Here is a 13,752-nt window from a genome sequence, read left to right as displayed (position 1 = left end):
TGGGTGGCGCTGATGAACACTCTCAAGGTTAGGTTACTTGTAAACATAAATACCCCCGAAAGCAGAAGATTTGACAGCCGTCGCCGTAGCTCAGAGGTAGAGCACCGGACGCGTAATTCGGAGGTCGTGGGTTCGGATCCCACCGGCGGCATGTGGTTGTTTTTTCTTCTGCTTTTCTAATCAATTTTCTTTAAGCGATAACATATTCAGTAATATTCTTAATTGATCAACACCACAAAATAAATAAAAAAAAATCCCCTGTGCCCCTTGGTTTCTGTGGCTGTTGGCTTCTGTCATATTTATAACGAGCCCCTCATTCCCCTTCCCTTGTTTGCTTAATTGCTTAGCGAGGGCCTCGGTTCTGGCAGCCTTGATGCCATAGGAGGCATAAGAGGGTTCTCACGCAGCTTCCACCCTCTCCGTTCGATGACGTTCTACGTCACACTCTGCGGTAACTCAGGACGTTCTACGTCCGCCGCTTATGAACGTGGGTGGCGCTGATGAACACTCTCAAGGTTAGGTTACTTGTAAACATAAATACCCCCGAAAGCAGAAGATTTGACAGCCGTCGCCGTAGCTCAGAGGTAGAGCACCGGACGCGTAATTCGGAGGTCGTGGGTTCGGATCTCACCGGCGGCATGTGGTTGTTTTTTCTTCTGCTTTTCTAATCAATTTTCTTTAAGCGATAACATATTCAGTAATATTCTAAATTGATCAACACCACAAAATAAATAAAAAAAAATCCCCTGTGCCCCTTGGTTTCTGTGGCTGTTGGCTTCTGTAATATTTATAACGAGCCCCTCATTCCCCTTCCCTTGTTTGCTTAATTGCTTAGCGAGGGCCTCGGTTCTGGCAGCCTTGATGCCATAGGAGGCATAAGAGGGTTCTCACGCAGCTTCCACCCTCTCCGTTCGATGACGTTCTACGTCACACTCTGCGGTAACTCAGGACGTTCTACGTCCGCCGCTTATGAACGTGGGTGGCGCTGATGAACACTCTCAAGGTTAGGTTACTTGTAAACATAAATACCCCCGAAAGCAGAAGATTTGACAGCCGTCGCCGTAGCTCAGAGGTAGAGCACCGGACGCGTAATTCGGAGGTCGTGGGTTCGGATCCCACCGGCGGCATGTGGTTGTTTTTTCTTCTGCTTTTCTAATCAATTTTCTTTAAGCGATAACATATTCAGTAATATTCTAAATTGATCAACACCACAAAATAAATAAAAAAAAATCCCCTGTGCCCCTTGGTTTCTGTGGCTGTTGGCTTCTGTCATATTTATAACGAGCCCCTCATTCCCCTTCCCTTGTTTGCTTAATTGCTTAGCGAGGGCCTCGGTTCTGGCAGCCTTGATGCCATAGGAGGCATAAGAGGGTTCTCACGCAGCTTCCACCCTCTCCGTTCGATGACGTTCTACGTCACACTCTGCGGTAACTCAGGACGTTCTACGTCCGCCGCTTATGAACGTGGGTGGCGCTGATGAACACTCTCAAGGTTAGGTTACTTGTAAACATAAATACCCCCGAAAGCAGAAGATTTGACAGCCGTCGCCGTAGCTCAGAGGTAGAGCACCGGACGCGTAATTCGGATGTCGTGGGTTCGGATCCCACCGGCGGCATGTGGTTGTTTTTTCTTCTGAATTTCTAATCAATTTTCTTTAAGCGATAACATATTCAGTAATATTCTAAATTGATCAACACCACAAAATAAATAAAAAAAATCCCCTGTGCCCCTTGGTTTCTGTGGCTGTTGGCTTCTGTCATATTTATAACGAGCCCCTCATTCCCCTTCCGTTGTTTGCTTAATTGCTTAGCGAGGGCCTCGGTTCTGGCAGCCTTGATGCCATAGGAGGCATAAGAGGGTTCTCACGCAGCTTCCACCCTCTCCGTTCGATGACGTTCTACGTCACACTCTGCGGTAACTCAGGACGTTCTACGTCCGCCGCTTATGAACGTGGGTGGCGCTGATGAACACTCTCAAGGTTAGGTTACTTGTAAACATAAATACCCCCGAAAGCAGAAGATTTGACAGCCGTCGCCGTAGCTCAGAGGTAGAGCACCGGACGCGTAATTCGGAGGTCGTGGGTTCGGATCCCACCGGCGGCATGTGGTTGTTTTTTCTTCTGCTTTTCTAATCAATTTTCTTTAAGCGATAACATATTCAGTAATATTCTAAATTGATCAACACCAGAAAATAAAAAAAAAATCCCCTGTGCCCCTTGGTTTCTGTGGCTGTTGGCTTCTGTCATATTTATAACGAGCCCCTCATTCCCCTTCCCTTGTTTGCTTAATTGCTTAGCGAGGGCCTCGGTTCTGGCAGCCTTGATGCCATAGGAGGCATAAGAGGGTTCTCACGCAGCTTCCACCCTCTCCGTTCGATGACGTTCTACGTCACACTCTGCGGTAACTCAGGACGTTCTACGTCCGCCGCTTATGAACGTGGGTGGTGCTGATGAACACTCTCAAGGTTAGGTTACTTGTAAACATAAATACCCCCGAAAGCAGAAGATTTGACAGCCGTCGCCGTAGCTCAGAGGTAGAGCACCGGACGCGTAATTCGGAGGTCGTGGGTTCGGATCCCACCGGCGGCATGTGGTTGTTTTTTCTTCTGCTTTTCTAATCAATTTTCTTTAAGCGATAACATATTCAGTAATATTCTAAATTGATCAACACCACAAAATAAATAAAAAAAAAATCCCCTGTGCCCCTTGGTTTCTGTGGCTGTTGGCTTCTGTCATATTTATAACGAGCCCCTCATTCCCCTTCCCTTGTTTGCTTAATTGCTTAGCGAGGGCCTCGGTTCTGGCAGCCTTGATGCCATAGGAGGCATAAGAGGGTTCTCACGCAGCTTCCACCCTCTCCGTTCGATGACGTTCTACGTCACACTCTGCGGTAACTCAGGACGTTCTACGTCCGCCGCTTATGAACGTGGGTGGCGCTGATGAACACTCTCAAGGTTAGGTTACTTGTAAACATAAATACCCCCGAAAGCAGAAGATTTGACAGCCGTCGCCGTAGCTCAGAGGTAGAGCACCGGACGCGTAATTCGGAGGTCGTGGGTTCGGATCCCACAGGCGGCATGTGGTTGTTTTTTCTTCTGCTTTTCTAATCAATTTTCTTTAAGCGATAACATATTCAGTAATATTCTAAATTGATCAACACCACAAAATAAATAAAAAAAAATCCCCTGTGCCCCTTGGTTTCTGTGGCTGTTGGCTTCTGTCATATTTATAACGAGCCCCTCATTCCCCTTCCCTTGTTTGCTTAATTGCTTAGCGAGGGCCTCGGTTCTGGCAGCCTTGATGCCATAGGAGGCATAAGAGGGTTCTCACGCAGCTTCCACCCTCTCCGTTCGATGACGTTCTACGTCACACTCTGCGGTAACTCAGGACGTTCTACGTCCGCCGCTTATGAACGTGGGTGGCGCTGATGAACACTCTCAAGGTTAGGTTACTTGTAAACATAAATACCCCCGAAAGCAGAAGATTTGACAGCCGTCGCCGTAGCGCAGAGGTAGAGCACCGGACGCGTAATTCGGAGGTCGTGGGTTCGGATCCCACCGGCGGCATGTGGTTGTTTTTTCTTCTGCTTTTCTAATCAATTTTCTTTAAGCGATAACATATTCAGTAATATTCTAAATTGATCAACACCACAAAATAAATAAAAAAAAATCCCCTGTGCCCCTTGGTTTGTGTGGCTGTTGGCTTCTGTCATATTTATAACGAGCCCCTCATTCCCCTTCCCTTGTTTGCTTAATTGCTTAGCGAGGGCCTCGGTTCTGGCAGCCTTGATGCCATAGGAGGCATAAGAGGGTTCTCACGCAGCTTCCACCCTCTCCGTTCGATGACGTTCTACGTCACACTCTGCGGTAACTCAGGACGTTCTACGTCCGCCGCTTATGAACGTGGGTGGCGCTGATGAACACTCTCAAGGTTAGGTTACTTGTAAACATAAATACCCCCGAAAGCAGAAGATTTGACAGCCGTCGCCGTAGCTCAGAGGTAGAGCACCGGACGCGTAATTCGGAGGTCGTGGGTTCGGATCCCACCGGCGGCATGTGGTTGTTTTTTCTTCTGCTTTTCTAATCAATTTTCTTTAAGCGATAACATATTCAGTAATATTCTAAATTGATCAACACCACAAAATAAATAATAAAAAAAAATCCCCTGTGCCCCTTGGTTTCTGTGGCTGTTGGCTTCTGTCATATTTATAACGAGCCCCTCATTCCCTTCCCTTGTTTGCTTAATTGCTTAGCGAGGGCCTCGGTTCTGGCAGCCTTGATGCCATAGGAGGCATAAGAGGGTCCTCACGCAGCTTCCACCCTCTCCGTTCGATGACGTTCTACGTCACACTCTGCGGTAACGCAGGACGTTGTACGTCCGCCGCTTATGAACGTGGGTGGCGCTGATGAACACTCTCAAGGTTAGGTTACTTGTAAACATAAATACCCCCGAAAGCAGAAGATTTGACAGCCGTCGCCGTAGCTCAGAGGTAGAGCACCGGACGCGTAATTCGGAAGTCGTGGGTTCGGATCCCACCGGCGGCATGTGGTTGTTTTTTCTTCTGCTTTTCTAATCAATTTTCTTTAAGCGATAACATATTCAGTAATATTCTAAATTGATCAACACCACAAAATAAATAAAAAAAAATCCCCTGTGCCCCTTGGTTTCTGTGGCTGTTGGCTTCTGTCATATTTATAACGAGCCCCTCATTCCCCTTCCCTTGTTTGCTTAATTGCTTAGCGAGGGCCTCGGTTCTGGCAGCCTTGATGCCATAGGAGGCATAAGAGGGTTCTCACGCAGCTTCCACCCTCTCCGTTCGATGACGTTCTACGTCACACTCTGCGGTAACTCAGGACGTTCTACGTCCGCCGCTTATGAACGTGGGTGGCGCTGATGAACACTCTCAAGGTTAGGTTACTTGTAAACATAAATACCCCCGAAAGCAGAAGATTTGACAGCCGTCGCCGTAGCTCAGAGGTAGAGCACCGGACGCGTAATTCGGAGGTCGTGGGTTCGGATCCCACCGGCGGCATGTGGTTGTTTTTTCTTCTGCTTTTCTAATCAATTTTCTTTAAGCGATAACATATTCAGTAATATTCTAAATTGATCAACACCACAAAATAAATAAAAAAAAATCCCCTGTGCCCCTTGGTTTCTGTGGCTGTTGGCTTCTGTCATATTTATAACGAGCCCCTCATTCCCCTTCCCTTGTTTGCTTAATTGCTTAGCGAGGGCCTCGGTTCTGGCAGCCTTGATGCCATAGGAGGCATAAGAGGGTTCTCACGCAGCTTCCACCCTCTCCGTTCGATGACGCTCTACGTCACACTCTGCGGTAACTCAGGACGTTCTACGTCCGCCGCTTATGAACGTGGGTGGCGCTGATGAACACTCTCAAGGTTAGGTTACTTGTAAACATAAATACCCCCGAAAGCAGAAGATTTGACAGCCGTCGCCGTAGCTCAGAGGTAGAGCACCGGACGCGTAATTCGGAGGTCGTGGGTTCGGATCCCACCGGCGGCATGTGGTTGTTTTTTCTTCTGCTTTTCTAATCAATTTTCTTTAAGCGATAACATATTCAGTAATATTCTAAATTGATCAACACCACAAAATAAAAAAAAAAATCCCCTGTGCCCCTTGGTTTCTGTGGCTGTTGGCTTCTGTCATATTTATAACGAGCCCCTCATTCCCCTTCCCTTGTTTGCTTAATTGCTTAGCGAGGGCCTCGGTTCTGGCAGCCTTGATGCCATAGGAGGCATAAGAGGGTTCTCACGCAGCTTCCACCCTCTCCGTTCGATGACGTTCTACGTCACACTCTGCGGTAACTCAGGACGTTCTATGTCCGCCGCTTATGAACGTGGGTGGCGCTGATGAACACTCTCAAGGTTAGGTTACTTGTAAACATAAATACCCCCGAAAGCAGAAGATTTGACAGCCGTCGCCGTAGCTCAGAGGTAGAGCACCGGACGCGTAATTCGGAGGTCGTGGGTTCGGATCTCACCGGCGGCATGTGGTTGTTTTTTCTTCTGCTTTTCTAATCAATTTTCTTTAAGCGATAACATATTCAGTAATATTCTAAATTGATCAACACCACAAAATAAATAAAAAAAAATCCCCTGTGCCCCTTGGTTTCTGTGGCTGTTGGCTTCTGTCATATTTATAACGAGCCCCTCATTCCCCTTCCCTTGTTTGCTTAATTGCTTAGCGAGGGCCTCGGTTCTGGCAGCCTTGATGCCATAGGAGGCATAAGAGGGTTCTCACGCAGCTTCCACCCTCTCCGTTCGATGACGCTCTACGTCACACTCTGCGGTAACTCAGGACGTTCTACGTCCGCCGCTTATGAACGTGGGTGGCGCTGATGAACACTCTCAAGGTTAGGTTACTTGTAAACATAAATACCCCCGAAAGCAGAAGATTTGACAGCCGTCGCCGTAGCTCAGAGGTAGAGCACCGGACGCGTAATTCGGAGGTCGTGGGTTCGGATCCCACCGGCGGCATGTGGTTGTTTTTTCTTCTGCTTTTCTAATCAATTTTCTTTAAGCGATAACATATTCAGTAATATTCTAAATTGATCAACACCACAAAATAAATAAAAAAAAAATCCCCTGTGCCCCTTGGTTTCTGTGGCTGTTGGCTTCTGTCATATTTATAACGAGCCCCTCATTCCCCTTCCCTTGTTTGCTTAATTGCTTAGCGAGGGCCTCGGTTCTGGCAGCCTTGATGCCATAGGAGGCATAAGAGGGTTCTCACGCCGCTTCCACCCTCTCCGTTCGATGACGTTCTACGTCACACTCTGCGGTAACTCAGGACGTTCTACGTCCGCCGCTTATGAACGTGGGTGGCGCTGATGAACACTCTCAAGGTTAGGTTACTTGTAAACATAAATACCCCCGAAAGCAGAAGATTTGACAGCCGTCGCCGTAGCTCAGAGGTAGAGCACCGGACGCGTAATTCGGAGGTCGTGGGTTCGGATCCCACCGGCGGCATGTGGTTGTTTTTTCTTCTGCTTTTCTAATCAATTTTCTTAAAGCGATAACATATTCAGTAATATTCTAAATTGATCAACACCACAAAATAAATAAAAAAAAAATCCCCTGTGCCCCTTGGTTTCTGTGGCTGTTGGCTTCTGTCATATTTATAACGAGCCCCTCATTCCCCTTCCCTTCTTTGCTTAATTGCTTAGCGAGGGCCTCGGTTCTGGCAGCCTTGATGCCATAGGAGGCATAAGAGGGTTCTCACGCAGCTTCCACCCTCTCCGTTCGATGACGTTCTACGTCACACTCTGCGGTAACTCAGGACGTTCTACGTCCGCCGCTTATGAACGTGGGTGGCGCTGATGAACACTCTCAAGGTTAGGTTACTTGTAAACATAAATACCCCCGAAAGCAGAAGATTTGACAGCCGTCGCCGTAGCTCAGAGGTAGAGCACCGGACGCGTAATTCGGAGGTCGTGGGTTCGGATCCCACCGGCGGCATGTGGTTGTTTTTTCTTCTGCTTTTCTAATCAATTTTCTTTAAGCGATAACATATTCAGTAATATTCTAAATTGATCAACACCACAAAATAAATAAAAAAAAAATCCCCTGTGCCCCTTGGTTTCTGTGGCTGTTGGCTTCTGTCATATTTATAACGAGCCCCTCATTCCCCTTCCCTTGTTTGCTTAATTGCTTAGCGAGGGCCTCGGTTCTGGCAGCCTTGATGCCATAGGAGGCATAAGAGGGTTCTCACGCAGCTTCCACCCTCTCCGTTCGATGACGTTCTACGTCACACTCTGCGGTAACTCAGGACGTTCTACGTCCGCCGCTTATGAACGTGGGTGGCGCTGATGAACACTCTCAAGGTTAGGTTACTTGTAAACATAAATACCCCCGAAAGCAGAAGATTTGACAGCCGTCGCCGTAGCTCAGAGGTAGAGCACCGGACGCGTAATTCGGAGGTCGTGGGTTCGGATCCCACCGGCGGCATGTGGTTGTTTTTTCTTCTGCTTTTCTAATCAATTTTCTTTAAGCGATAACATATTCAGTAATATTCTAAATTGATCAAAACCACAAAATAAATAAAAAAAAATCCCCTGTGCCCGTTGGTTTCTGTGGCTGTTGGCTTCTGTCATATTTATAACGAGCCCCTCATTCCCCTTCCCTTGTTTGCTTAATTGCTTAGCGAGGGCCTCGGTTCTGGCAGCCTTGATGCCATAGGAGGCATAAGAGGGTTCTCACGCAGCTTCCACCCTCTCCGTTCGATGACGTTCTACGTCACACTCTGCGGTAACTCAGGACGTTCTACGTCCGCCGCTTATGAACGTGGGTGGCGCTGATGAACACTCTCAAGGTTAGGTTACTTGTAAACATAAATACCCCCGAAAGCAGAAGATTTGACCGCCGTCGCCGTAGCTCAGAGGTAGAGCACCGGACGCGTAATTCGGAGGTCGTGGGTTCGGATCCCACCGGCGGCATGTGGTTGTTTTTTCTTCTGCTTTTCTAATCAATTTTCTTTAAGCGATAACATATTCAGTAATATTCTAAAATGATCAACGCCACAAAATAAATTAAAAAAAAATCCCCTGTGCCCCTTGGTTTCTGTGGCTGTTGGATTCTGTCATATTTATAACGAGCCCCTCATTCCCCTTCCCTTGTTTGCTTAATTGCTTAGCGAGGGCCTCGGTTCTGGCAGCCTTGATGCCATAGGAGGCATAAGAGGGTTCTCACGCAGCTTCCACCCTCTCCGTTCGATGACGTTCTACGTCACACTCTGCGGTAACTCAGGACGTTCTACGTCCGCCGCTTATGAACGTGGGTGGCGCTGATGAACACTCTCAAGGTTAGGTTACTTGTAAACATAAATACCCCCGAAAGCAGAAGATTTGACAGCCGTCGCCGTAGCTCAGAGGTAGAGCACCGGACGCGTAATTCGGAGGTCGTGGGTTCGGATCCCACCGGCGGCATGTGGTTGTTTTTTCTTCTGCTTTTCTAATCAATTTTCTTTAAGCGATAACATATTCAGTAATATTCTAAATTGATCAACACCACAAAATAAATAAAAAAAAATCCCCTGTGCCCCTTGGTTTCTGTGGCTGTTGGCTTCTGTCATATTTATAACGAGCCCCTCATTCCCCTTCCCTTGTTTGCTTAATTGCTTAGCGAGGGCCTCGGTTCTGGCAGCCTTGATGCCATAGGAGGCATAAGAGGGTTCTCACGCAGCTTCCACCCTCTCCGTTCGATGACGTTCTACGTCACACTCTGCGGTAACTCAGGACGTTCTACGTCCGCCGCTTATGAACGTGGGTGGCGCTGATGAACACTCTCAAGGTTAGGTTACTTGTAAACATAAATACCCCCGAAAGCAGAAGATTTGACAGCCGTCGCCGTAGCTCAGAGGTAGAGCACCGGACGCGTAATTCGGAGGTCGTGGGTTCGGATCCCACCGGCGGCATGTGGTTGTTTTTTCTTCTGCTTTTCTAATCAATTTTCTTTAAGCGATAACATATTCAGTAATATTCTAAATTGATCAACACCAGAAAATAAAAAAAAAATCCCCTGTGCCCCTTGGTTTCTGTGGCTGTTGGCTTCTGTCATATTTATAACGAGCCCCTCATTCCCCTTCCCTTGTTTGCTTAATTGCTTAGCGAGGGCCTCGGTTCTGGCAGCCTTGATGCCATAGGAGGCATAAGAGGGTCCTCACGCAGCTTCCACCCTCTCCGTTCGATGACGTTCTACGTCACACTCTGCGGTAACGCAGGACGTTCTACGTCCGCCGCTTATGAACGTGGGTGGCGCTGATGAACACTCTCAAGGTTAGGTTACTTGTAAACATAAATACCCCCGAAAGCAGAAGATTTGACAGCCGTCGCCGTAGCTCAGAGGTAGAGCACCGGACGCGTAATTCGGAGGTCGTGGGTTCGGATCCCACCGGCGGCATGTGGTTGTTTTTTCTTCTGCTTTTCTAATCAATTTTCTTTAAGCGATAACATATTCAGTAATATTCTAAATTGATCAACACCACAAAATAAATAAAAAAAAAATCCCCTGTGCCCCTTGGTTTCTGTGGCTGTTGGCTTCTGTCATATTTATAACGAGCCCCTCATTCCCCTTCCCTTGTTTGCTTAATTGCTTAGCGAGGGCCTCGGTTCTGGCAGCCTTGATGCCATAGGAGGCATAAGAGGGTTCTCACGCAGCTTCCACCCTCTCCGTTCGATGACGTTCTACGTCACACTCTGCGGTAACTCAGGACGTTCTACGTCCGCCGCTTATGAACGTGGGTGGCGCTGATGAACACTCTCAAGGTTAGGTTACTTGTAAACATAAATACCCCCGAAAGCAGAAGATTTGACAGCCGTCGCCGTAGCTCAGAGGTAGAGCACCGGACGCGTAATTCGGAGGTCGTGGGTTCGGATCCCACCGGCGGCATGTGGTTGTTTTTTCTTCTGCTTTTCTAATCAATTTTCTTTAAGCGATAACATATTCAGTAATATTCTAAATTGATCAACACCACAAAATAAATTAAAAAAAAATCCCCTGTGCCCCTTGGTTTCTGTGGCTGTTGGCTTCTGTCATATTTATAACGAGCCCCTCATTCCCCTTCCCTTGTTTGCTTAATTGCTTAGCGAGGGCCTCGGTTCTGGCAGCCTTGATGCCATAGGAGGCATAAGAGGGTTCTCACGCAGCTTCCACCCTCTCCGTTCGATGACGTTCTACGTCACACTCTGCGGTAACTCAGGACGTTCTACGTCCGCCGCTTATGAACGTGGGTGGCGCTGATGAACACTCTCAAGGTTAGGTTACTTGTAAACATAAATACCCCCGAAAGCAGAAGATTTGACAGCCGTCGCCGTAGCTCAGAGGTAGAGCACCGGACGCGTAATTCGGAGGTCGTGGGTTCGGATCCCACCGGCGGCATGTGGTTGTTTTTTCTTCTGCTTTTCTAATCAATTTTCTTTAAGCGATAACATATTCAGTAATATTCTAAATTGATCAACACCACAAAATAAATAAAAAAAAAATCCCCTGTGCCCCTTGGTTTCTGTGGCTGTTGGCTTCTGTCATATTTATAACGAGCCCCTCATTCCCCTTCCCTTGTTTGCTTAATTGCTTAGCGAGGGCCTCGGTTCTGGCAGCCTTGATGCCATAGGAGGCATAAGAGGGTTCTCACGCAGCTTCCACCCTCTCCGTTCGATGACGTTCTACGTCACACTCTGCGGCAACTCAGGACGTTCTACGTCCGCCGCTTATGAACGTGGGTGGCGCTGATGAACACTCTCAAGGTTAGGTTACTTGTAAACATAAATACCCCCGAAAGCAGAAGATTTGACAGCCGTCGCCGTAGCTCAGAGGTAGAGCACCGGACGCGTAATTCGGAGGTCGTGGGTTCGGATCCCACCGGCGGCATGTGGTTGTTTTTTCTTCTGCTTTTCTAATCAATTTTCTTTAAGCGATAACATATTCAGTAATATTCTAAATTGATCAAAACCACAAAATAAATAAAAAAAATCCCCTGTGCCCCTTGGTTTCTGTGGCTGTTGGCTTCTGTCATATTTATAACGAGCCCCTCATTCCCCTTCCCTTGTTTGCTTAATTGCTTAGCGAGGGCCTCGGTTCTGGCAGCCTTGATGCCATAGGAGGCATAAGAGGGTTCTCACGCAGCTTCCACCCTCTCCGTTCGATGACGTTCTACGTCACACTCTGCGGTAACTCAGGACGTTCTACGTCCGCCGCTTATGAACGTGGGTGGCGCTGATGAACACTCTCAAGGTTAGGTTACTTGTAAACATAAATACCCCCGAAAGCAGAAGATTTGACCGCCGTCGCCGTAGCTCAGAGGTAGAGCACCGGACGCGTAATTCGGAGGTCGTGGGTTCGGATCCCACCGGCGGCATGTGGTTGTTTTTTCTTCTGCTTTTCTAATCAATTTTCTTTAAGCGATAACATATTCAGTAATATTCTAAAATGATCAACGCCACAAAATAAATAAAAAAAAATCCCCTGTGCCCCTTGGTTTCTGTGGCTGTTGGCTTCTGTCATATTTATAACGAGCCCCTCATTCCCCTTCCCTTGTTTGCTTAATTGCTTAGCGAGGGCCTCGGTTCTGGCAGCCTTGATGCCATAGGAGGCATAAGAGGGTTCTCACGCAGCTTCCACCCTCTCCGTTCGATGACGTTCTACGTCACACTCTGCGGTAACTCAGGACGTTCTACGTCCGCCGCTTATGAACGTGGGTGGCGCTGATGAACACTCTCAAGGTTAGGTTACTTGTAAACATAAATACCCCCGAAAGCAGAAGATTTGACAGCCGTCGCCGTAGCTCAGAGGTAGAGCACCGGACGCGTAATTCGGAGGTCGTGGGTTCGGATCCCACCGGCGGCATGTGGTTGTTTTTTCTTCTGCTTTTCTAATCAATTTTCTTTAAGCGATAACATATTCAGTAATATTCTAAATTGATCAAAACCACAAAATAAATAAAAAAAATCCCCTGTGCCCCTTGGTTTCTGTGGCTGTTGGCTTCTGTCATATTTATAACGAGCCCCTCATTCCCCTTCCCTTGTTTGCTTAATTGCTTAGCGAGGGCCTCGGTTCTGGCAGCCTTGATGCCATAGGAGGCATAAGAGGGTTCTCACGCAGCTTCCACCCTCTCCGTTCGATGACGTTCTACGTCACACTCTGCGGTAACTCAGGACGTTCTACGTCCGCCGCTTATGAACGTGGGTGGCGCTGATGAACACTCTCAAGGTTAGGTTACTTGTAAACATAAATACCCCCGAAAGCAGAAGATTTGACCGCCGTCGCCGTAGCTCAGAGGTAGAGCACCGGACGCGTAATTCGGAGGTCGTGGGTTCGGATCCCACCGGCGGCATGTGGTTGTTTTTTCTTCTGCTTTTCTAATCAATTTTCTTTAAGCGATAACATATTCAGTAATATTCTAAAATGATCAACGCCACAAAATAAATAAAAAAAAATCCCCTGTGCCCCTTGGTTTCTGTGGCTGTTGGCTTCTGTCATATTTATAACGAGCCCCTCATTCCCCTTCCCTTGTTTGCTTAATTGCTTAGCGAGGGCCTCGGTTCTGGCAGCCTTGATGCCATAGGAGGCATAAGAGGGTTCTCACGCAGCTTCCACCCTCTCCGTTCGATGACGTTCTACGTCACACTCTGCGGTAACTCAGGACGTTCTACGTCCGCCGCTTATGAACGTGGGTGGCGCTGATGAACACTCTCAAGGTTAGGTTACTTGTAAACATAAATACCCCCGAAAGCAGAAGATTTGACAGCCGTCGCCGTAGCTCAGAGGTAGAGCACCGGACGCGTAATTCGGAGGTCGTGGGTTCGGATCCCACCGGCGGCATGTGGTTGTTTTTTCTTCTGCTTTTCTAATCAATTTTCTTTAAGCGATAACATATTCAGTAATATTCTTAATTGATCAACACCACAAAATAAATAAAAAAAAATCCCCTGTGCCCCTTGGTTTCTGTGGCTGTTGGCTTCTGTCATATTTATAACGAGCCCCTCATTCCCCTTCCCTTGTTTGCTTAATTGCTTAGCGAGGGCCTCGGTTCTGGCAGCCTTGATGCCATAGGAGGCATAAGAGGGTTCTCACGCAGCTTCCACCCTCTCCGTTCGATGACGTTCTACGTCACACTCTGCGGTAACTCAGGACGTTCTACGTCCGCCGCTTATGAACGTGGGTGGCGCTGATGAACACTCTCAAGGTTAGGTTACTTGTAAACATAAATACCCCCGAAAGCAGAAGATTTGACAGCCGTCGCCGTAG

Source organism: Amblyomma mixtum, chromosome 4, assembly GCF_055824585.1.
Source record: "Amblyomma mixtum isolate Tamu chromosome 4, ASM5582458v1, whole genome shotgun sequence".
Lineage (NCBI taxonomy): Eukaryota > Metazoa > Arthropoda > Arachnida > Ixodida > Ixodidae > Amblyomma > Amblyomma mixtum.
This window is presented reverse-complemented; position numbering follows the sequence as displayed.